The following is a 25737-nucleotide window of genomic DNA, read 5'->3' on the forward strand; positions in this document are numbered from 1 at the left end:
CTTATGTATATTTGGAGAAGGTCAAGAATACCATTAGGGGGTCAGTAGAAGGGTTCTACCTGAGATGTCAGCATTCATTTCCCTTTTTAAAGAGCTCGTCACCATCAGTATTTTTGTAAGGGGCAATTTAGCATGGCCAATTCACCTTCCCGGCACATCTTTTTAGCTTGTGGGGCTGATACCCATGCAGACACGGGGAGAATGTGCAAACTCCAACAGACAGTATCACCGTCAGTTGTTAAGAGTTTTAGTTTAGCTTTTTGGGGGGGGGGGGCGGAGTTAATAGGTGTGTTTTCTTGTTAATCTTGCTTTGCGTTTATTTTGTAACTCTGGTTGGTTCCTTTGTATGATTTTGTTTTTATGAAAATGTTCGAAAATATGCCAGGTTTTAACTTTTGGGGTGTGTTCCTTTCATCAGACTCTATTGTGATTAGAGAACCACTTTGATAATGTTGTTACTTCAAGGTCTTTATTGGTTTCCAATGGAAATGATTTGTTTCGTCACCTTTTACACAATCACATTATACAATATCATGGTTATATTCAATACTACAGCCATCACAGTATACAGTGCAGCATACATACATTTACAATGTCCATACTTGAATTATTCATTGCACTTATAACAGTGAGTTTTACACTCCTCCTTCCAAATACTTGGAAGTCAGGTTCACTTTAGGAAGTCACCTCATTTTCATACACAACATGTAAAAACTCTACACAGATAACAACTGAATACAGTTTCTCAACGGTCTATATGAGCCAGCCACAAACACAAGGTTTTTTTTATTTGCCTTTTTTAAAAACTATTTTTTTTAACAAGCATAAATTGGCAGGATTGCTGGCATGTGAGACACCCACACCCAGTGGCTGTTTGGATAGTCTGACGAGATTTACACACTGTACAAATATTTACATGAAAGAAACAAATATCAACTTATGCAGCCCAATCAACTGCATTAAAAATGATCAAACTTGAATAAAGTGAAGGCTGCACTGACTAAAGGCTCATCATATTGGGAGAACAGGGCTGACATAGGGATTGGATAGGCAAACAAAGCTAAAACGATAAAGATAATAAGTCTACCCTTCCCATTTTTTCTGAATATACTTAGTCCCAATGGGTGAAGCAATACAGGCACTGGAGCTGTGGGGAGAGAATTCCTGCTCTCAGCTAGAACCAAGGACATTTATTTGCTGCTTAGTCCAGGATGGCAACACCGACCATAACATCTTTACTGTCACTCTAAGATATAGCTAATTCAGTGGTCCCGGGTTCCAGCTATCCTCTTCCTTAACTTGCTCAGTCACGAGGGGAAGGCATTTAAATATAATTGTTGAGTTTGTTGACCTAAATTGGTCCCAAATGTCATTCGACACCCACCTTCTCTTAAATTAACTTTCTTTCAGGTGCAGCGTACTGTCTCTCCTCAAAAATGTGGTTCATTAGCAAATGAAGACAACAGATGAGCTGTCAGGTGAGAAAGTAACCATGCCATAACATATTATTGTAGTGACTGTGAAATGATTGTTTGAGATTTGTGATAAATCTGAACTTTGTGTGGCCTCTGTGGCGATTTAATGCAATTTGGTAATGTGACTGGTGTAGTGTGGCCGGTATTAAGTTTTATCTGTTCATGGGATATTTTGTCAACAGTTGCTAAATGCATTTCAATCACATTGTGCCCAATCTACTGTCTTATCTTAAATGCATACTTTTTAACTGTACATCACATTTACTCAGTAATGAACCTCAGAGTTATGCTTGAAAGCACAATAAAATGAATGCTCAAAGATTTCCCCAAGTCTATAAAGAATCTGCTTCAAATAATACACAGATGTAAAATCATTTTAACCTATTCCAATTTACATTTTGAAACCTGTGTGCCTGAAATACCATTTTAGATGCACATAAATCACATTTTAATCCTGTTCTAATCATTAGATGTTCACTGTATGTACTTTTATTTATTTTTATGTTTTATTTGCAGGAGCAGAACATTCCACATGGCTGACGTCCAGGGGATATGGAGATTAGTTCTGTGAAGTCCATGGGACCGGCAGAGAAAATTGCAATGCTGTCACACCAGCTTGCACCACTTGATGGACATTTTGCTGTTCACAGAGCTCACTGATGTTCTCTAGTGGCAGCAATACTGTAGTTCAGCATCAGAGCACCAGATGCACCTTCATAAACTATCTGGAACATTTTGACAGCCAAGACTGAGAAGCAGCATGCCTACAATTTGGTCACACATCAATGAATATTAGTTCAGCTCAGCCTTGACTAACGGTCTGTTAATTCTATCTCTACTGGATATTTGTAAAGCATTCAATGTGGCAGTGTTCCCCCTTAAGATGTCCACTTTAAGAAATTAGAACTAATTGAGATCTTGATTTACACTGTATTGAAAAGGGAAATGAGCTTTTGCTTTTGAGAAAAGTTTCAGTTTCCTAATGTTGAAGGCATAGAGTTCTCTTACTTAATTTTCACTATTTATGCTAAGAACATCTCAAATATGTAATAGTCTGTGAAATTAGATTTGAGGTTTTCCTTTGAACACAATGGCTGCAAATTTTGATGAATAAACCTTGGGCATTCCAGTGTCTTCAGGAAGAAGGTTGGATGCAATTCACTCTCCCACTTTGTGAGATAATCATGGGTCTTTGTGATGGGCTGCAGGATAACACCATTTTCAGTGGGTCGTATTATTCTGTTACAGACTGTATATGTGTTCTTCATTCACCAATACCACACACAGAGGAAGTAAATCTTTGATTGCACAACCCTGAAAAACACCTAAAACCTAAATGCATTATACTTCTCATGTAGTAAATCTCTTTTATAGCTTTCAAAATATACACCACCTCTCTTATAGAATTGCAAATAATTTTATGTACATTTTTAATGTTGGATACTCAGAAGTAAAATTTGAGTATTGTACAGAACCATAGCATGTGTCTTAATTTGATATATCTATATATCTATATATATATATATATATACTGCCAATTAGACTGTAAAAACATCCTTTAATGCTGATACTTTGACATAGAAATGTTAGTGCATCTCCCAAAATGTTAATGTTACCCTGAAGGTTTTTTTTATCCAAGGGTGTTCACCAAATACATGGTTCATCAAGAAGAGCAATGTAAGTTCCCACCAATTATTTTTCCAGAGTTGATTATCCATGCAGTTACATACATTTGCACATATAAACATACATACATACATACATACAGGTTGACATCACAACAGAAGGTGCAGATACCTGGCTGATTACATGATTAAAACTGCACACTGGAGGAAGGAACAGTAGCTGGTGACATCAGCCAGCCACCTAGAAAGAGTGACACCTCTAAGGCTCTGTAAAAAATATGGGAATTTATGTTTCCAATTTAGAGCCTTGGGTAGAAATTCAACTGATCAGCTTCAATAAACGGCCCCACTTTATTCAAATTTCTTTCAAGGTTTTTTCTAGTGAAGGAGTAGAACATCGGGTTGATATTCTAAGGCATATGTCAAGAATGAAGAGATTAATTCATTAGGAAGGAGCTGATGGTAGAGGCATCTGAACCTTAGAGGATGACTGAAGGTTGGGTAGCTGCTGATATTGGTATTAGAAATTTGTATAATTCCACTTATTTCCAGATGGAGTTTCACAGTAACTCAGATGATATTCCAAAGAGGGAACGTAAAGGATTACAAAAACTGAAGAAAACCTTACTGAAACTGAATCATCCTATACATTAATCCCAAAGTACTGCAAGGGGTTGAGGCAAAAAAAAAAATCACTAAACTCTGGATGATTTGACCTTCAAGGCTTTAAGTTCAAAATCTATGTCTGACCATCCAAAGCTCAATGCTAAACTATAAATCAATATGCTTGACCTACAATTCTCGTCATATCAAACCCTACCTCATCTTTTTTTTGATTAATGCATGTGTGTTTAATTTGCTTTTAGTATCAATAATGGAAAATACTTAAGCTCTTCTGCATTTGAGAATTATTAAGGTCTGGACAATAATTCCATTAACAACACAGCATAAGCACAGAGAGGGTCAAATGTTCGGAGTATGATGCTATATCCAGTTTAAACAGAAATATCCTCCTCCTGGACTAGGAAATCCAATAGATAACAAATTGGGATCCCCGAGTACAGCTGGAACTTCCTGGGTTGTGGCTTGCCAACAGTGAGTGTGTACAGTAAATTTAATATGGGCAACATTGACAACTACAATACCAAACTAAATGGAAGGCAAGCACTGAATCAGCAAGTCATGCTCTAACCTGGAGACCAAGACACGCACACTACTAACCCACTGCTTTAACGTGGCGATGCCTTTGGCAACGGATCCCGTCAAAGGTTCAACAACACCCCACTTGACAGGTTACAACAGTTAATGAGTTACAAATGTTGCTTCTCAATATCAATAGCATAATCTTAATTTACGCCATATATATATATATATATATAATCAGTATTAAATATTAACACAGTTTTCTCATCATTGCATAGAAAATCTGAATTGGTAATTATTTTCCTTCATCGTATTCTGATGAGTGGAAGCCCAAACAAATTGCACATTACCATAGATCCAGGGCAGAAGCAAGCTTTCTCCTCCACAGTTGTGCTCTTGTCAGCCTCCCACTGACCTATTGTTGCTAAAAGTACCATCCCTCCTTTTCTACCCCATACAAATCCAGTACTGCATAGCGGTGAAGAAAAATGCAAGTCGTGTACCAAAGGAAAAAAAAAATCTGTTTGAGGTATACAATATAAAATTGGAATGATTAAGGCGGTTTCAAAACAGCATATAGAAAAATACCAGGCAAACATTAACGAGAAAACATTATGTGGAGTACACTCACAACCAATGAAAGGAATGGAGTAGCTTGTGGCTGCATGGCTTATCGAGCCACGACATCAGTCCAGGTGTCACCAGTTATGTGGTTACTTTTAACACTTTGGTGCCTATGACCAGTGTTTGTGTTTCAGAATCATTGAAGAGTGCTAGGTCCTTGGTAAGGGGCTGAGTACTGCCATCACTCTCTAGAATGCCTCCAGACCCACAGCACTCTGCACACAAGAGTTGCACCTGCCCATCTCAAAGAATCAGCTGGAAACTGAACAAAAGACAGTGGAATGTTTGGGAAAAATGGAGATTTTGCTCCCAGCCCTAAAAAGGTAATAAATTCTCCTCAGGGAATTCTGGTCTATGAGTACAGAAAAAACCTATGAAGATCAAAAGCTTGAGTGAGAGAAACTGGACTCTGTGCATGCTCCAGTCTTTCCGTTCAGCGTCCAAGGTAAGAGGGCATTGAACAAACCCAGGCATAAGGAATTCCAAATTCTGCAAACATCATTTGGAGGTAAAATAATCCAAATATTCATCATTAGGCAGAAGGCATCCCCAAACCATCACTGGATATTGTCATGTGATAGCCAATAGATGGAGGTTTTCAATGGCCTAAAAGGCTTCACTTTTAAAATTCCACCAGACTAGCAGAAGATTCAAACTTGGTCAAAGTTTGGCTTCCAAATTTCTTAGTGTGCCCATGTGTAAAAGTATCCTGAGAACCAAGCCATCAAATATCCTGAAACGCTGTGTAACACTCTCAATTCTTCAGCCAACCTGCAACATTCTTACAGCACAGCCAGCCTTTTGTGTAAACTCTTGACAAGTTACAGCGTTTCCCTTTGGAAGCATTTTCCTCTTCACATTGCATAGACAGACACCGACAAGCTTTGCCTTACAATTTCCACTATGGGATGACCAGAAAATCCTAAGGAGAAACAAAACAGAATATCATAATAATTATTAATAATAATAATAATAATAATAATAATAATCATCATCTTTATTAGTGTCACAAGCAGGCTTACATTAACGCTGCACTGACGTTGCTGTGAAACTCCCCTAGTTTCCACACTCCGGCGCCTGTTCGGGTACACTGAGGGAGAACTCGGAATGTCCAATTCACCTAACAAGCACGTCTTTCGGGACTTGTGGGAGGAAGCCAGAGCACCCGGAGGAAGACCAAGCAGACACGGGGAGAACGTGCAGACTCCGCACAGAGTAACCCAAGCAGGAGTTGGACTCTGGTCCCTGGCGCTGTGAAGCAACAGTGCTAACCACTGTGTTACCGTGCTGCCCTCATTCGATAAGAGAGTTATGAAAATATATTAAAGTGGTAATAAACTGTAGCTTCTGCCAACCCCAAAGAAATGAAGTATGATGACTTAATTTAGAATGGTAAATGTGACACAAGATTGATTCTTCGCGCAATGTCTCATGGATCACATTAAGGTAGACAAAGAACAAAGAACAAAGAAATGTACAGCACAGGAACAGGCCCTTCGGCCCTCCAAGCCCGTGCCGACCATACTGCCTGACTAAACTACAATCTTCTACACTTCCTGGGTCCGTATCCTTCTATTCCCATCCTATTCATATATTTGTCAAGATGCCCCTTAAATGTCCCTATCGTCCCTGCCTCCACTACCTCCTCCGGTAGTGAGTTCCAGGCACCCACTACCCTCTGCGTAAAAAAAGACTCAAGCATGAATATGGTGCTTGTAATTACTTCTGATGCAAATAATAATACAGAAGTTAGAGAATCTCTGCAGATGAGTGACCATTAATTAAGGATTGTCTCGCAAGTGGCGCCAAAGCACAAACATGTGAATTGAAGGCAATAAACTTTGTTGGAAGTGAGGGATGAACTTAAAGGAACTAAGTGTGATGTGGTCCCTAGTCGCCACATTTTACCACCTGTTCGGGTACACGGAGGGAAAATTCAGAATGTCCAAATTACTTGCCTTTGCCACACTGATAATTACACTGCCCTCCTGGTTGGCCTCCCATGTTGCATCTTACATAATTTTGAACTCATCCAAAGCCCTGCTACCTGCATCCTAATTGTACCAAGTCCTGCTCACCTAGTACCCACTATACTGGCTGACCTACACTGGCTTCCATTCCAGCAAGGCTTTGAATTAAAAATTCTCATCCTTGTTTATATATCCCTCCATTAAGATTTCCGCACTCATCTAATTCTGCCTTCTTGTGCATCGTTACTTCAATTGCTCTGTTATTATCACTTGTGGCTTCAACTGCATAGCTGGGTGGGGGAGGGCCAACCAGCTCACTCCAAGAAGGTGGGTTGGCACTTTAACTATCATTATTATTCATGTTCTTGAACTTTATCATGGACGACTGGATTTCCTGAGCCTTTGGACCCCGCCGCCATAGCCAAGTGAAGAAAATCCACTGTCCACCTCCGCCCTGAAGGCATGAGATCCCTCACCACCAAGGCCTTTAATTTCTGCTCCCAGCCCAGGCTTTCACCATCCTGGCATCGGGGCATCCACTACCCTCTTCTTGCATCCAGTATCAGCATCCACTGCCCCATCTCGGTAGTGCAGACACAACTTGTCCTCCTGCCTCCTTTGGATTGCTTTTCTTTTTTTTTTTTTAAATAATATTTTATTGAAAATTTTTGGTCAACCAACACAGTACATTGTGCATCCTTTACACAACATTATAACAATACAGATAATAATGACCTTTTTTATTTAAACAAGAACAAAAGAAAACAACAACAAATAAATAAATATTAAATAACAAAAATAAAAACTAGCCCTAATTGGCAACTGCCTTGTCTCAGGCCACACCCCCCCCCCCCCCCCCCCACCCCCCACACCCCAAGTTCTGGGCTGCTGCTGCTGCCTTCTTTGTTCTCCCCTATCTATCTTTCCGCAAGATATTCGACGAACGGTTGCCACCGCCTTGTAAACCCTTGAGCCGACCCCCTTAGGACGAACTTAATCCGCTCTAACTTTATGAACCCCGCCATATCATTTATCCAGGTCTCCACCCCCGGGGGCTTGGCTTCTTTCCACATTAGCAATATTCTGCGCCGGGCTACTAGGGACGCAAAGGCCAAAACATCGGCCTCTTTCGCCTCCTGCACTCCCGGCTCTTGTGCAACCCCAAATATAGCCAACCCCCAGCTTGGTTCGACCCGGACTCCTACTACTTTCGAAAGCACCTTTGTCACCCCCATCCAAAACCCCTGTAGTGCCGGGCATGACCAAAACATATGGGTATGATTCGCTGGGCTTCTCGAGCACCTCGCACACCTATCCTCCACCCCAAAAAATTTACTGAGCCGTGTTCCAGTCATATGTGCCCTGTGTAATACCTTAAACTGAATCAGGCTTAGCCTGGCGCACGAGGACGACGAGTTTACCCTGTTTAGGGCATCTGCCCACATCCCCTCCTCAATCTCCTCCCCTAGCTCTTCTTCCCATTTCCCTTTTAGTTCGTCCATCATAGTCTCCCCTTCGTCTCTCAATTCCCTATATATATCCGACACCTTACCGTCCCCCACCCATTTCTTTGAGATGACTCTGTCCTGCACCTCTTGTGTCGGGAGCTGCGGGAATTCCCTCACCTGCTGCCTCGCAAAAGCCCTCAATTGCATGTACCTGAATGCATTCCCTTGGGGCAACCCATATTTCTCGGTCAGCGCTCCCAGACTCGCAAACTTCCCATCCACAAATAGATCTTTCAATTGCGTTATACCTGCTCTTTGCCACATTCCATATCCCCCATCCATTCCCCCCGGGGCAAACCTATGGTTGTTTCTTATCGGGGACCCCCCCAGTGCTCCGGTCTTTCCCCTATGTCGTCTCCACTGTCCCCAAATCTTCAGTGTAGCTACCACCACCGGACTCGTGGTATAGTTCCTTGGTGAGAACGGCAATGGGGCTGTCACCATAGCCTGCAGGCTGGTCCCCCTACAGGACGCCCTCTCTAATCTCTTCCACGCCGCTCCTTCCTCCTCTCCCATCCACTTACTCACCATTGAAATATTAGCGGCCCAATAATACTCACTTAGGCTCGGTAGTGCCAGCCCCCCCCTATCCCTACTACGCTGTAAGAATCCCTTCCTCACTCTCGGAGTCTTCCCGGCCCAAACAAAACCCATAATACTCTTTTCTATCCTTTTGAAAAAAGCCTTCGTGATCACCACCGGGAGACACTGAAACACAAAAAGGAATCTCGGGAGGACCACCATCTTAACTGCCTGCACCCTCCCTGCCATTGACAATGCTACCATGTCCCATCTCTTGAAATCTTCCTCCATCTGTTCCACCAACCGCGTCAAATTTAGCCTGTGCAATGTGCCCCAATTCTTAGCTATCTGGATCCCCAGGTAACGAAAGTCTCTTGTTACCTTCCTCAACGGTAGGTCTTCTATTTCTCTACTCTGCTCCCCTGGATGCACCACAAACAGCTCACTCTTTCCCATGTTCAATTTATACCCTGAAAAATCCCCAAACTCCCCAAGTATCCGCATTATTTCTGGCATCCCCTCCGCTGGATCCGCCACATATAGTAGCAGATCATCCGCATATAAAGATACCCGGTGTTCTTCTCCTCCCCTAAGTATTCCCCTCCATCCCTTGGAACCTCTCAGCGCTATCGCCAGGGGCTCAATCGCCAGTGCAAACAGTAATGGGGACAGAGGACATCCCTGCCTTGTCCCTCTGTGGAGCCGAAAATATGCCGATCCCCGTCCATTCGTGACCACACTCGCCACTGGGGCCCTATACAACAGCTGCACCCATCTAACATACCCCTCTCCGAACCCAAATCTCCTCAACACCTCCCACAGATAATCCCACTCCACTCTATCAAATGCTTTCTCGGCATCCATCGCCACTACTATCTCCGTTTCACCCTCTGGTGGGGCCATCATCATTACGCCTAACAACCTCCGTATGTTCGTGTTCAGCTGTCTCCCCTTCACAAACCCAGTTTGGTCTTCATGAACCACCCCCGGGACACATTCCTCTATTCTCATTGCCATTACCTTGGCCAAGACCTTGGCATCTACATTGAGGAGGGAGATTGGTCTGTAGGACCCGCATTGTAGCGGATCCTTTTCCTTCTTTAAAAGAAGCGATATCGTTGCTTCTGACATAGTCGGGGGCAGTTGTCCCCTTTCCTTTGCCTCGTTGAAGGTCCTCGTCAGTAGCGGGGCGAGCAAGTCCAAATATTTTCTGTAAAATTCAACTGGGAATCCGTCCGGTCCCGGGGCCTTTCCCGTCTGCATGTTCCTAATTCCTTTCACCACTTCTTCTACCGTGATCTGTGCTCCCAATCCCATCCTTTCCTGCTCTTCCACCTTGGGAATTTCCAGCCGATCCAAAAACTCCATCATTCTCTCCCTCCCATCCGGGGGTTGAGCTTCATACAATTTTTTATAAAATGTCTTGAACACTTCATTCACTCTCTCCGCTCCCCACTCCGTCTCTCCATCTTCGTCTCTCACCCCCCCTATTTCCCTCGCTGCTCCCCTTTTCCTCAATTGGTGTGCCAGCAATCTGCTCGCCTTCTCTCCATATTCATACTGTACACCCTGCGCCTTCCTCCATTGTGCCTCTGCAGTGCCTGTGGTCAGCAAGTCAAATTCCACATGCAGCCTTTGCCTTTCCCTATACAGTCCCTCCTCCGGTGCTTCCGCATACTGTCTGTCCACCCTCAAAAGTTCTTGCAACAACCGCTCCCGTTCCTTACTCTCCTGCTTCCCTTTATGTGTCCTTATTGATATCAGCTCCCCCCTAACCACCGCCTTCAACGCCTCCCAGACCACTCCCACCTGAACCTCCCCATTGTCATTGAGTTCCAAGTACTTTTCAATGCATCCCCTCACCCTTAAGCACACCCCCTCATCCGCCATTAGTCCCATATCCATTCTCCAGGGTGGACGCCCTCTTGTTTCCTCCCCTATCTCCAAGTCTACCCAGTGTGGGGCATGATCCGAAATGGCTATAGCCGTATATTCCGTTCCCCTCACCCTCGGGATCAATGCCCTACCCAACACAAAAAAGTCTATGCGTGAATAGACTTTATGGACATAGGAGAAAAACGAGAACTCCTTACTCCTAGGTCTACTGAATCTCCACGGGTCCACCCCTCCCATCTGCTCCATAAAATCCTTAAGCACCTTGGCTGCTGCCGGCCTCCTACCAGTCCTGGACTTCGACCTATCCAGCCTTGGTTCCAACACCGTGTTAAAGTCTCCCCCCATTATCAGTTTTCCGGTCTCTAGGTCTGGGATGCGTCCTAGCATTCGCCTCATAAAATTGGCATCGTCCCAATTCGGGGCATACACGTTTACCAACACCACCATCTCTCCCTGTAATTTGCCACTCACCATCACGTATCTGCCCCCGTTATCCGCCACTATAGTCTTTGCCTCGAACATTACCCGCTTCCCCACTAATATAGCCACCCCCCTGTTTTTCGCATCCAGCCCCGAATGGAACACCTGCCCTACCCATCCTTTGCGCAACCTAACCTGATCTATCAGTTTCAGGTGCGTTTCCTGTAACATGACCACATCTGCTTTAAGTTTCTTAAGGTGTGCGAGTACTCGTGCCCTCTTTATCGGCCCGTTAAGCCCCCTCACGTTCCACGTGATCAGCCGAGTTGGGGGGCTTCCCCCCCCCCCCCCCCCTTGCCGGTTAGCCATCATCTTTTTCCAGCTTCTCGCCCAGTTCCCACGCGGCTGTATTTCTCCCAGACGGTGCCCCCCCGCCCATCCTTTCCCGCACCCACTCCCCCCTTTCCCCAGCAGCAGCAACCCAGTAATTCCCCCCTCCCCCCCCCCCCCGCTAGACCCCCCGCTAGCGTAATTACTCCCCCCATGTTGCTCCCAGAAGTCAGCAAACTCTGGCTGACCTCGGCTTCCCCCCGTGATCACGGCTCGCCCCGTGCGGTGCCCCCTCCTTCCTGCTTCTCTATTCCCGCCATAATTATCATAGCGCGGGAACCAAGCCCGCGCCTCTCCCTCGGCCCCGCCTCCCATGGCCAACGCCCCATCTCCTCTCCCTCCCCACCTCCCCCCATCACCACCTGTGGGAGAAAGAAAAGTTACCATACCGCAGGATTAATCATACAATACAATCCCTCTTCGCCCCCCCCCCCCCCCCACTCGTCCCACCACTTTGTCCAAACGTTCATTTTCGTAGTCCAATCATTCCAATTTTTCTTCTACAATAAAAGTCCACGCTTCATCCGCCGTCTCAAAGTAGTGGTGCCTCCCTTGATATGTGACCCACAGTCTTGCCGGTTGCAGCATTCCAAACTTTATCTTTTTTTTGTGAAGTACCGCTTTGGCCCGATTAAAGCTCGCCCTCCTTCTCGCCACCTCCGCACTCCAATCTTGATAGACGCGGATCACCGCGTTCTCCCATTTACTACACCGAGTTTTCTTCGCCCATCTAAGGACCATTTCTCTATCCTTAAAACGGAGAAATCTCACCACTATGGCTCTGGGAGCTTCTCCTGCTCTCGGTCCTCGCACCATAACTCGGTATGCTCCCTCCACCTCCAACGGACCCGTCGGGGCCTCCACTCCCATTAACGAGTGCAGCATCGTGCTCACATATGCCCCGACGTCCGCCCCCTCCACACCTTCAGGAAGGCCAAGAATCCTCAAGTTGTTCCTCCTTGCGTTATTTTCCAGTGCCTCCAACCTCTCCACAGATCGTTTCTGGTGTGCCTCCTGTATCTCCGACTTCACCACCAGGCCCTGTATATCGTTTTCATTCTCTGCTGCTTTCGCCTTCACGACCCGAAGCTCCTGCTCCTGGGTCTTTTGTTCCTCTTTCAGCCCTTCAATCGCCTGTAATATCGGGGCCAACAACTCTTTCTTCATTTCCTTTTTTATCTCCTCCACGCAGCGTTTCAAAAACTCTTGTTGTTCAGGGCCCCATATGAAACTGCCACCTTCCGACGCCATCTTGGTTTCTGCTTGCCTTCCTTGCCGTTGTTCCAAAGGATCCGCTGCAATCCGGCCACTTTCCTCTCCTTTTTCCATCCGTGTCCAGGGGGAACACCCTTCTGGTTTACCGCACGGTGTTTTCAGCCGTTAAAATTGCCGTTGGGGCTCCTATCAAGAGCCCAAAAGTCCGTTTCACAGGGAGCTGCCGAAACGTGCGACTCAGCTGGTCATCGCCGCACCCGGAAGTCATTCTTGGATTGCTTTTCATCCAGTTGGAAATCAATTCTGTCAATCAGACTGGCTTCCTGGCAGCTAACCTATGGGTGATGTCACAGGTGCTATAATTAAAAATCCATCCCATGCAGGGCACCCACTGATCCACCCATCCCCAACTGCACCCGGCAGGTCCAGTTAGTTAAAATCCAGCCCTGTGCCTCTTTTTATAAAGCAAAGGAAGTTGCGTACATTCTAGGATATGTCCACCCACTAGCTCTCTTTGTTGATGCAGAGTTAAAATTGCACTACTTAGTTGGCATTGTCCCTCCTCTTCTGTAAGCATCCCCAAGTAAAGACGTGTGTTCTTTTTCCAATCCCAAACTTAGCATCATCAGTTTGACATTTACAATCTACACTTTGCTCACGGGTGTTGTGACAACATTTATTGCAGGAAACTTGTTAATTTGACACAGATTAGAAACTGAAGTTCCAAATTTCCTGCTTTGATGGCTCAGGTCCAAAGTATTGGTGCATTATAAATCAGGATGAAAGACCATTTATATTAAGTTGCAAGTGACAAATGTGGTGAATTGTGCTCGATTCTATCTAGTCAGGCTACACAACCTAAATAGCTTCCAATTTCACAGTACACTAGAGGCAAGATCGAAATGCAACTTTTAAAAATCTGTAAGGATTTGTGCAACATGACTTACACGCTACTTCATTACACTGGACCTGTAAGAATGGGAAGGTGCCGCCTGACTCAGGAATCTACAATGGCCTGAAAATGCATTGTTAAATTAAGGAGCACACAGGACAAGCTGCTGCACTTCTCATTTATGTATGAAGGGTGAATCCAACCCATATTGATGGGATGGAAGTTTTCTCCATTCATCAGCTGCAAATTTTCAAAATGTAGCTCACAAGTGTCATGCACCAAATAGTTTCATTGGCAGTAAACGGTGTAATGCGGACTTGATTTATCACTGTTAAAGGATTCACCTATTATGTTTCACTGATTGGTCCTTTGTACCTGCCAGTATTCAGCCTCACTGCATTTTCTGGTTTATCATAATCTGGTTCATGCTATCACCACAGTTAAAGGCAGAGTTTGTTTTTGAGTATTTTATCCAAACTGCATTGAGTAAAAGTGCTCCAAAACTTTGTTGAAAAGGAACATCAATAAACTCTGCCTCTGAAAACATAAAACTAATTCAACAAGAAGTAGTGGGAGAGAAATAGATAAACAGATCTCAAAAAGAGCCGGAGTCAAATAATTTCTAACTTTTTCCAAGAATTCCAATCTTCAGGATAACTGGACCGAACGGGCAGTGCGGAGGCACAGTGGTTAGCACTGCTGCCTCACAGCGCAGGGACCTGGGTTCAATTTTGGCCTTGGGTCTGGGTGGAGTTTGCACGTTCTCTCGTGTCTGTGTGGGTTTCCTCTTGGTGCTCTGGTTTCCTCCCACAGTCCAAAGATGTGGGGTTATGGGGATGAGGCGGGGGAGTGCGCCTGGGTGGAGTCTTCTTTCAGAGGGCCGATGCAGACTCAATGGGCCAAATGGCCTCCTCTGTACTGTAAGAATTCTATGGTTCTAAGGTGAACAAGGGACCAAAGAGCAAACAAATGTGACTGAACCCTGGCCACAACAGGTTTTACTTGTAGACCTAATTTGTAAGAGGTCTTCTGACACAATGGATAGCCAGAAGCACTGGGCTTGAGTCCCACCCAGGTCTTGGATGGACAAAGAAGGTGTGTTTGTAATGGAGCCAACCAGGTTGATTTTCAACATACACCAATGGTAAGTGGTAAGAGTAGAACAGATACTTGGTCAGCCATGATGGAAAGAAAATTCAAACCTTCACCATCACTATCACTATCACTAGCTGCAGATTACAAAATGCAAGTATGAAGTGCACATTTTCACAGCAATTCAGACTCCTATTAAACTGTATTGCACCAATAGAGATGAGCATAATTTCATAAATCAAATGTGTTTTAGAGCAAGGAGATAAAAAAGCAAGACAGCCAGGGGGATAAAAGAGCACGAGACAGAGAGAAGTCAGGAGGATAAAATGTCTTAAGGCACTTCTCAGGAGCATTAGCAAAAAAATGGGTGGAAGAGAAACCATTGCAGGCGATTCTCTGAATAAATTAAAGTAGAATCAGGCAAGTGCAGTCCAGAGATCAGGAAGTAGATCTCATGGACTGGATGAGCTCAGGAGAGCATGAGGTGAGATGGATAAGAAACAAGAGAAAGGTGCAAGCTCAAGGTTAAGGGAGGGAGGGTCCTTAGAGGAGGTTTGGTCCGGTGAGTTTGGGGAAGTGACAGTGGCAGCTGAATGGATGGTTTCAATCTTAGTCTGCATACCAGGATGATCCTGGAAAAGTGAGCACTTTTGGCAGATGAGAGCAGGAGCCAATACCTTTGTCGGATCCATTCAGGTCTGACAGTGAATGGTTAATTGCCATATCCATTCAAGTCTGAGACACAGGGGAACAACCCAGGTGAGAGACAGGAATGATTTTAATAAGAAGTAGGGTATCAAAGTACAGGTAAAGCTGTGGTTAATCAGATTGGTAGCAGATTATAGTGAATAGATGACCAAAGGGTACAGTTGCGATTTAAGGTTAAAGTTTTAAATGAATTGGAAGAGAGCTCTTTCCAGGATGAACACAGAAGGAAGTAGGGTTGGGAGGGGGAGTGATGCAAGGAAGTGAAGTGATCAGAGATGATTTTACAATTTTATCATGGCTAATTCTGATGGAACACTGACGGGCTCTCCAAATATCTGCTTTCTTCAGTTTTGTGCAGCTTCCATCTGCAAACTGAGAAGCTGAAGCGAGAAACTAAAATTGCCAGGACAGCATACCCAATTTCCATGGCGTAGTTCATAACATTAGTATGCTTTAAAATGGAGATTATTTTGGTGAACTATTTGAAGGTATGTCTGAAGGAGCATTTATATATGCAAGTTGCTGTTTCAAAGTATACCTTGCTGCATAATGGATATGCATGATTAACCTTCAAAGTACCAATAATGAGAGTGGAAGAAAATCTATGGGCCCTGTGCATTTTGGACAGCTAATTAATATGTCACGGTGGGCGGACGTTCCTCAGCTGACTTACTGAGGTCTGGATATGTCTTCTTAACTGGATCTCTGAAGTGTCTGATTCACTGCTAAAATGCATCATCACCTCCTGCCAGCACTGTGTGTAGCCGGTCTGTGTGGCCAATTGAGTCTAGGTGCCAGAGTGACTCCTTCGACACACTGGCTCAATAGGTTACTGAAGCAGCACCTTTTGGTTCAGCTCCATGGAATATAACTTTTTCTCTCCTAAGAAAAATTCAAGTGCAAAACATTCTCCAGTCGTCCTGTCAGAAAATAATACTCCCTTTAGCTATGCTTGCGACACCTCCAGAATCCACATCCCCAAACATTGAGCTCGCAATTGGAAGTGTTCTTCAGAACAACAGTGTACGGAGATTTTTAAAATGAAACTGATCCAGCAAGATCAGCACTCATTCAATCAGCTGGGTGCTATTCCCGCTACTGCTTCCTCATAACCCATAATAAAGTATGCCACAATTGTTCTTCTACAATATGATAACAGCTGGAGGCAACGTATTAATAATCCTCATGTAGCAACCTTTGAGTAAATACTTAAAAAGAACAAAAATAAGCTTTAATTAGCAGCAAGCTGCTCCTGTCAATCTTAGGTAATAATATTTAGAAAATTGTCAACGTGCGAATGAAAATACCCGCCAAACCTTGCGAGTCACTACAGTCCACACAAAAACCAAACACTTTGGTAACATGTTTTGTCAGGAAAATTTACCATGTTTGATGCAGAGGAGGGTGCAAAGAATATGCTTACTAATTGTTTCCCACAGTTAACGTAAGTGTTGGTTTATTTTCCTCCAGCAGATGGGAGACATTATACATACTTAAATGGAAATGTTAAGTTTTGAAAGCTTATTACAATGAAGTCAGTACACAGAGTTAGGGTACCTTGAAAATTATTGATACACTCAAGGTCACATGTGGCACACACTATATTATGCAGACTTAACGTCACTCTAATCTGTCCCTTAGCCATGCTTCCATTATTTAAACAGCCCAGGAAAGTAATGGCTCCTCAATAAGGCTGGGACCATTGTCCTCGCATGGAGGTTAACTGGTGCTACAAGGAACTGTTCAAACTATGTTAATAGGTGGAGGTGGGGGGGGGGGGGGGGCATCAGGATGCAGCAAATAAGAGGAAATAGAAGGTGCATGGATCTCCAGAAGGGGCAAATAGCTTTGGAATAAAGAGCAGTTCAGAAATAGGAGGTGATCAGATATTGGGGAGGGACAGGGTGTGGGCGTGGATATATGAGGCATACCTAAATGGTAGTGCTTGTACGTAAATGCCAGGAGTGTGATAAGTAAGTTGGGGAGCTGCAGACACAAATAGTAACATGGGGTTATGATATAATGGCAATAATAGAGGCCTGACTCAAACAAGGGAAGAAATGGATGCTTAATATTTAAGGCCACCATTCATTCAGGAAAGGTAGAGGATGAAAAAAGGAGGGGGTGTTGCACTGATCAAAGATGCTGTGACACTAGTAGAAAGCAATGATTAACTTTAGCATTCAAAGAAATAATTTATTTAGTTACAACTGAGGAATAATAGATGAGTTAGGATGCTGCTGGGTGATTGTAGGCCACTAAATCATGGGAAGGAGATTGAGAGATCAATTTACAGGAAAATTGCAGAAAGATGCAACAACTTTACAGCAGTGATAATGGGGGCTTCAACTATTCTAATGCACACTAAGAAAATAACAGGGCAAAGAGGGGAAGGAATTCCTGAAACATGTTGAAGAGATTTGTCTCTATCACTATGTTTACAACCCAATGAGGAAAGAAGCAGTGAGGGATCTAGTTCTGGGGAATTAAGTAGAGCAAGTTTTAGTGGCGAAAGGAGAGGAGGAAGCGATGGGGAGGCCTGTTTTAGTGGGAGAGTGTAAACTATTATTACAATATCAATCCCTGGGTTAAGAGTAATTTATGGAAAAGAAAAAACAAAAGACATGTGAACACACGCAACTGGAGGAGAGCTAATGTCAAAAGAGCGGTTTTCAACATAACGTAACTATATGTCCACTTCATGCAATGGTGCATTTTTATTTATGTTCTGCCCGAGTTACCCTCATCCACCTCATTTGTGCAATGATATTAAAAAATCAGTCAACAGGCAAATCCAAGTAAGGTAGCAGGCTCATAAAATATATTCAGGTAATAATCCTTCGCAGAGGTCCAGATTTAATGAGAAACTGGTTGTAATGTCCCGCAAGGGGTGGGAATGATTGTCTTCCCCCTGGCTCTCGTGGAATACAAGCTCCCCCGCTGAAGGATTTGGGAACTCCATTTAGTATTGTATAAAAGGTCAGCCAGAAAGGCACCGACCAGAGTGAGATCCGGCAGGGATCTACTGGGAAGTGTATGGACCGTTATTGTAAATAAATCAAAGTTCTTTATTTTACTCGGTTTGGACTCCCTGTTTCCCCTGGCTTCCTGAGAGAACTTCTGCAAAACCTCATTTGTTTGGGGAGGCAAATACAGTTGTCCCATGCTTTTCACACAATCGAATCCTCTGAAAAAAATCAAGATTATACATTTGATCCAATGTATGTCATCACAATGTACCACTGAAATAAGAAGGAAAATTGCTTAGCACTTTTTCAGGATGTCAGTGCATCTTCAAGGGCAACCATTTATTGCACCCCTAAAACAAAATTGATAAATCGCAAAAGTGCATTTTAATGCACTTTTGTAACTTTGAAATCTTAACAAAAAAATAAACATGAATATTTAATGCAAGGTCCCAGTGTGCAGATTTCAGAATTAGTGCTGGTGTAGTCAGTTCTGTCATACCCTACTTTAATTCTGAACAATTGTTTGTCTCATAAAAGGCCTTTCTTGCAATTTTCTAATTAGCATTGGTTGCCCTCACGTTCTGTTCCATGCACTGTATTGGCAATCACTTTAATTTACCGTCTTAATCACCAATTTCTAACAGCCATATCAAGAATGTGTCGCAGTTATCGCTCTTGTCATGGACTCATCCTCGGGTGTGATTATATTGGAACCTGTCAGTGGCCTATTCAACTGTGAATGAAGGATGGGAAGTGATGGCACATTACAATTGAGCTTCATCCAGTCCACATATGCACTTTCCAGCAAAAGTGTTTGGATCACTTTCAGGAGCTAGAATTCCAGGCAATGGTTCCCCATCCACCAGTGGTCACTGGGACCAACTGGAGGGTTCTCCAAGCTTCCCTTGTTGGGATCAATAGACTTAGCCCTGGCTAGGAATTAAACATGGGAGTTTTTTGGTCTGTGTGAGGCCACTGATGAGAGAAAGTGGGGTGGGTGGAGAGGAGATTATATGGCTTTCTTTAACACAGAGAATGCGCAGGTTATAGCATTGGGGGTTCTTTACTTCACAGTATTGATTTAATCTATGTGACCTTTGTGATAAAAAAATTCATTTTTATATCCTTTTTAGTGACGATGATTGATGAAAAAAATGTGTACATAGGAATGAATCACTTTAATTAATTCAGAATCTAAACTTTCAGGAAGAAAGATCCTTTCTTCCTCTGTTTCAGCCCAGCACCTGTCAGTGACATGATCACTGTGCTTATTTTTCTCACCCTCCAACAGCTGAGACATTCAATTTGGAAATGTGGAGAGTGGGTGGGATCAATGTCGCAAGGATCCAAACTGAGTCATTATCAACGCAACACCTTCACCCACCAGCTCCTGCCCTGATAAACAGTTTTCGTACTGGCAGATGATGTGATGGAGATCAAGGGTGATGCTTGCTAACAGGCTCCATACTCAACAGTGTTTAAATCTTATCATAATTCACCCTTCCTGAGATCAGTGTTATTTATGCTTCACTGTGGAGGGAAGAGGCATCTGTGGTTTTCACCTGATGACGTGAGCACCAAGGAACCGTTGCCAATTATTTACCAATTTATTTTAACTTTCATTAATATGATAACAGAAAACTACCTTTCTCCCAGCCAAAGACTCATGAGAGGACACAGCAATGGAAATGAAACAGCAGTGAACCAATCTGCAAATCGTTTCTTCTATAGATTGCCTGTTTGTTGTAGTACAATGGCTGGGTGGCAGATGGAGAATTCCTTGAGTTAGCATGGCAATCTTATAGGTAGTGAGCTTCGGTACCTTCATAGGATTCTTAAGTTCCTTTCCCACAAGTTAACACAGTTTGTTCAATGCAATTTTCTGCGTAATGCCATGCACACTATTGGCACGATTCAACGTCTTCGCTGCGCCCAAAAAGCAGCTCGCTGCAGCACAATGTGGCTGATAAAAGCTGGAAACTCTGCTCCCAGGATCTACCCAGCTTGAAATGCCTCGGGAGATCGAGCAAGACCTTGCAGGACATTGCAATGTAAATCCCGCCCATCGTGGAAACCTCGGGCGAGCACCGTTCAGCACTGGTCCCCACAAACGGGACCAGATGGGACAGTGCTTGTGGGGGTCTCCCAGGGGATCAGAGGCCTCCAGGTGTATGCCCTGGCACTGCTAGTGCTACCTGGACAGCATAGCACTGGCAGTGCCACCAGGGTGCCAACCTGGCACAGCCAAGGTGCCCAGGTGGCACTGCCAGGTTAGCACTGCCAAGTTGCCATGCTGGCATTGTGTGCGTGCTAGTGATTGGGTCGAGGGTGCCCAGCACGGGTGTTGGGAGGGTGCGGGGGGGGGGGGGGGGGGGAGGAAAGAGTCCCGGGACCCTCCCATAGTCCATTGGGGCTTGGGGGGGGGGGGGGGTGTCGGAGCTCACGTTGGGGTCCTTGGAGATCGGGACTCCATTTAAAAGCCAGATGCGTAAAGCTACCCTACAAAGGGGGCGACACATGGGAGGCTTAGCTCTGCTGTCCCTCCTATTTTACCACCGGACAGTGAACAGAGAGATGTGGGGGTGGCTGGGAGAGCTGGAGGTGGAACAGATGCAGATAGAGAAGGTGCGGGGATGTCGCTCCAGGCGCTGGCCGGGCCAACATGCTGCATCTGCCATATAGCACGACGCAGCTGCTGCAGGCCGTCGCCGTGCGCATGCGTGGCCACGGAGCCGGGTGCTCGATGCTGCTGTCCTGAGAGCCCCCAGCAAAAGGGGGAATCGGTGCCTGTTTTGTGCCATTTGTTCTAGCGTAAAACGCCACCGATTCCCATGCCAGCATGGGCACATAGCCCCAGAATTGGAGAAACAAGCCCCATAAATTTATTCTGGAAAAAATAGACGGCACTTTCAAAATGTGGAGAGAAGACGGAGGGGTGCTGATGGTGAAGGACATGTACTTGGACGCTAGCCTTGGGGAGCTAACAGAGAAGCTGCAACTCCCGAAAGAGAACAAGCTTTGGTGCTTGCAGTTGCAAGATTTCTTCCGCAAGGAGGCCGCGATGCTCCCCCAGATACCCAGACACACTCAACTGGACAGAATGCTAGCACCGGTCTTGCTAGGGGGAGATAAATGTGGACAACTGTTAGAAGAGTTATGGGCCCCACTGGACGAGACACCAAAAACAAATGGGAGGAGGAGCTGGGTATGGGGATAGGGAGAGGACTCTGGATGAAAGCTATGTATAGAGCCAACTGCACCTCCTCATACGCAGGCCTGAGCTTAATGCAGCTAAAGGTGGTGCACAGGGCGCACCTAACCAGAACACTCATGAGCGGGTTCTTTCAAGAGGTAGAGGTAAGTGCGAGCGGCGTCAGGGGTGCCCAGCCAACCACACTCACATGTTCTGGTCCTGCCTCAAACTCAGCGTGTTCTGGACCGCCTTCTTCGAAGCCATGTCCAGAGTGGTGGGGATAAAAGTGAGCCATGCACTAATGGGAGGACCGGAGCATCCAGAACTCTTTATGGGGAGAGGGGACGAGCCCTAGCCTTCTTCTCCCTGATTGCTCAGTGGAGACTTCCGCTTGGATGGAGGTTGGCAGCACCACCCAGAGCCTTAGACTGGCTTTCCGACCTAGCTGAGTTCATAAGTTCATAAGTTACAGGAGCAGAATTAGGCCATTTGGTCCATTGAGTCTGCTCCTCAATTCGATTATGGCTGACCTCATCCTGGCCTTAACTCCACCGTCCTGCCTGCTCTTCATAACCCTTCAACCCATTACCAATTCAAAATCTGTCAAACTCCTTAAATTTACTCACTGTCCCACCATCCACTGCACTTTGGGGTATCGAATTCCACAGGTTCACAACCCTTTGGGAGAAATAGTTTCTTCTCAATTCTGTTTAAAATTTGCTACCTCTTATCCTAAGACTATGATCTCTTTTTCGAGAATTCCCCACAAGAGGAAGCATCTGCTCTTCATCTACTTTATCCATACCTTTTAGCATCTTGCACACCTCAATTTGATCTCCCCTCATTCTTCTGAACTCTAGAGAGTATAGGCCTAAACTGTTCAATCTCTCTTCATGTGACAAGCCTTTCATTTCTGGAATCAACCTAGTGAACCTCCTCTGAACTACCTCCAATGCCACTACATCATTCCTCAAATAATCTGGTGCTATTTACAGGCTCCTGGTGTTCACGCTGCTGACTGCTCACTGTGTTCTGTAAATATTCAGAATGCCTCGGGTGATGTGAGAACCAACCCAGGGTGCCCCTCTGGAGACCCTCATACCCTAGCAGTATCATCAAGGGGATGGGTGAGGTCATGCTAAATCACTGGACCACCAGGTGTTAGTACTGCTCAAGGCACTCTGCAAAAGCGCAGTCCCACTGCAGAAGGAGCAGGGGATTAGCAGAGCTCACACCAACCATTCTTAAAAAATATATATTTACAGGACCCAATTCTTTTTTTTTCAATTAATGGGGTGATTTAGCGTGGCCAATTCACCTACCCTTCACATCTTTTTTGGGTTGTAAAGATGAGACCCACGCCGACATGGGGAGAATGTGCAAACTCCACTTGTCAGTGACCCGGGGCCGGGAGCGAACCCGGGTCCTCAGCGCTGTGAGGCAGCAGTGCTAACTTGCACCATGGCCTTTGGAATCCTCCCTTGCACACTGCCCCTCTCAGAGCAGAAGCCTCACAAGTAACACCCACCCCTCAGGATTATGAGCTGTCTCCACCTGGTGGGGCTGGCAACACTGACTGCTGCTGCCATCTCCTCCCAGGTGCAGTTCAGGAGGGCGGGCTCGGGTCTGCGGCCAACCCTGTAGAACAGGGTGTCCCTCTTCTTCCCACTGGCACTGAGCAGCAGGTCTACTTCAGATTCCTGAAATCAGGGGGCATTTCTTCTCTGAGACTGGAATGGGTGTGTGGTGTGTGGAACGCTTTAAGCAGCTCCCGCTTGTAAGGCTCTTTAGTGTGAATTCCGGCCCCAGTGGTTACACCACCCGCTGGGCTGGGAATTGCTTCCAATTCACTCCGGCAGAGTGCTGGCCCATTCGCATATCCTGAATCAACGGAACCACTTTGTCTCCCAAATGGAGAACCCAGCCCATTACTTTTTAGAATGTTGTGGGGTATCTTATTTAGAATGCTGTGATTATCGCAGCTGCTGTGGAGGAATTTGGCACAGCTGTCAAAATATAACCCGAGTTATCAGAGCAGGTTGTTGGATGTGGATTATCTTGAAGCCTCCTCAATGCTCTACTGAATGCCCTTTTCATTTGTTTTATAAAAAGTATCATTTGTCTCTAAAACGACACGACAGGCAGAGGGCATGGTTTTAAAGTAGTACTTAACTATCTTCAATTAAAGAAACTTAATCAAATAAAGACCTATCTACATATATTTACCACGCTTTGCACACTGCATTTCTAAAGGAAAAGATGGGCAGTTCTCTCGTGTTTTTTTCCCTCCTGATCGAGAGTCAGAAATTTACAACCATCTTTCAGTTGGCAAACATCTCTCATCAAACAACAGTTAAATTCAGGAGCAAATGGTGTTAAATACCTGATGACGAAGAAATGAGGAATATTTAAGATCTGGAGGCGAGGCACAAATAATCCAGGATGTTCATCTCTGACATCAAGGAACTAAATTATTGGGAAAGGCTGAAGAATCTGGGCACTTTATTTAGATTGAGAGGGGATTTCATAGAAGTACATGATATTACATAAGAACATAAGAACTAGAAGCAGGAGTAGGCCATCTGGCCCCTCGAGCCTGCTCCACCATTCAATGAGATCATGGCTGATCTTTTGTGGACTCAGCTCCACTTTCCGGCCCAAACACCAGAACCCTTAATCCCTTTATTCTTCAAAAAACTATCTATCTTTATCTTAAAAACATTTAATGAAGGAGCCTCTACTGCTTCACTGGGCAAGGAATTCCATAGATTCACAACCCTTTGGGTGAAGAAGTTCCTCCTAATCCCAGTCCTAAATCTACTTCCCCTTATTTTGAGGCTATGCCCCCTAGTTCTGCTTTCACCCACCAGTTGAAACAACCTGCCCGCATCTATCCTATCTATTCCCTTCATAATTTTATATGTTTCTATAAGATCCCCCCTCATCCTTCTAAATTCCAACGAGTACAGTCCCAGTCTACTTAACCTCTCCTCGTAATCCAACCCCTTCAGCTCTGGGATTAACCTAGTGAATCTCCTCTGCACACCCTCCAGTGCCAGTATGTCCTTTCTCAAGTAAGGAGACCAAAACTGAACACAATACTCCAGGTTTGGCCTCACTAACACCTTATACAATTGCAGCATAACCTCCCTAGTCTCAAACTCCATCCCTCTAGCAATGAAGGACAACATTCCATTCGCCTTCTTAATCACCTGTTGCACCTGTAAACCAACTTTTTGCGACTCGTGCACTAGCACACCCAGGTCTCTCTGCACAGCAGCATGTTTTAATATTTTATCATTTAAATAATAATCCCTTTTGCTGTTATTCCTACCAAAATGGATAACCTCACATTTGCCAACATTGTATTCCATCTGCCAGACCTTAGCCCATTCACTTAGCCTATCCAAATCCCTCTGCAGACTTCCAGTATCCTCTGCACCTTTTGCTTTACCACTTATCTTAGTGTCGTCTGCAAACTTGGACACATTGCCCTTGGTCCCCAACTCCAAATCATCTATGTAAATTATGAACAGTTGTGGGCCCAACACTGATCCCTGAGGGACACCACTAGCTACTGATTGCCCACTCTTTGCTTTCTATTAATTAACCAATCCTCTATCCATGCTACTACTTTCCCCTTAATGCCATGCATCTTTATCTTATGCAGCAACCTTTTGTGTGGCACCTTGTCAAAGGCTTTCTGGAAATCCAGATATACCACATCCATTGGCTCCCCGTTATCTACCTCACTGGTAATGTCCTCAAAAAATTCCACTAAATTAGTTAGGCATGACCTGCCCTTTATGAACCCATGCTGCGTCTGCCCAATGGGACAATTTCCATCCAGATGCCTCGCTATTTCTTCCTTGATGATAGATTCCAGCATCTTCCCTACTACCGAAGATAAGCTCACTGGCCTCTAATTGCCCGTTTTCTTCCTACCTCCTTTTTTAAACAGTGGTGTCACGTTTGCTAATTTCCAATCCGCCGGGACCACCCCAGAGTCTAGTGAATTTTGGTAAATTATCACTGGTGCATTTGCAATTTCCCTAGCCATCTCTTTTAGCACTCTGGGATGCATTCCATCAGGGC

The 25737-nt window shown here is 44.8% G+C and overlaps 1 protein-coding gene across 1 annotated transcript in view; it reads right to left on the reverse strand.

The window, feature by feature from the left end:
• Positions 1–450: 450 nt before the first annotated feature.
• Positions 451–25737, reverse strand: part of bsnb (bassoon (presynaptic cytomatrix protein) b) — a 766513-nt gene continuing 741226 nt past the window's right edge. Inside the window, exon 14 of the mRNA XM_072472164.1 lies at positions 451–5789. The gene's annotated coding sequence lies outside the window, so the exon portion shown is untranslated. The remainder of the gene's footprint in view (positions 5790–25737) is intronic.

This window comes from Scyliorhinus torazame, chromosome 13 (assembly GCF_047496885.1).
Source record: "Scyliorhinus torazame isolate Kashiwa2021f chromosome 13, sScyTor2.1, whole genome shotgun sequence".
In the NCBI taxonomy this organism is placed as follows: domain Eukaryota; kingdom Metazoa; phylum Chordata; class Chondrichthyes; order Carcharhiniformes; family Scyliorhinidae; genus Scyliorhinus; species Scyliorhinus torazame.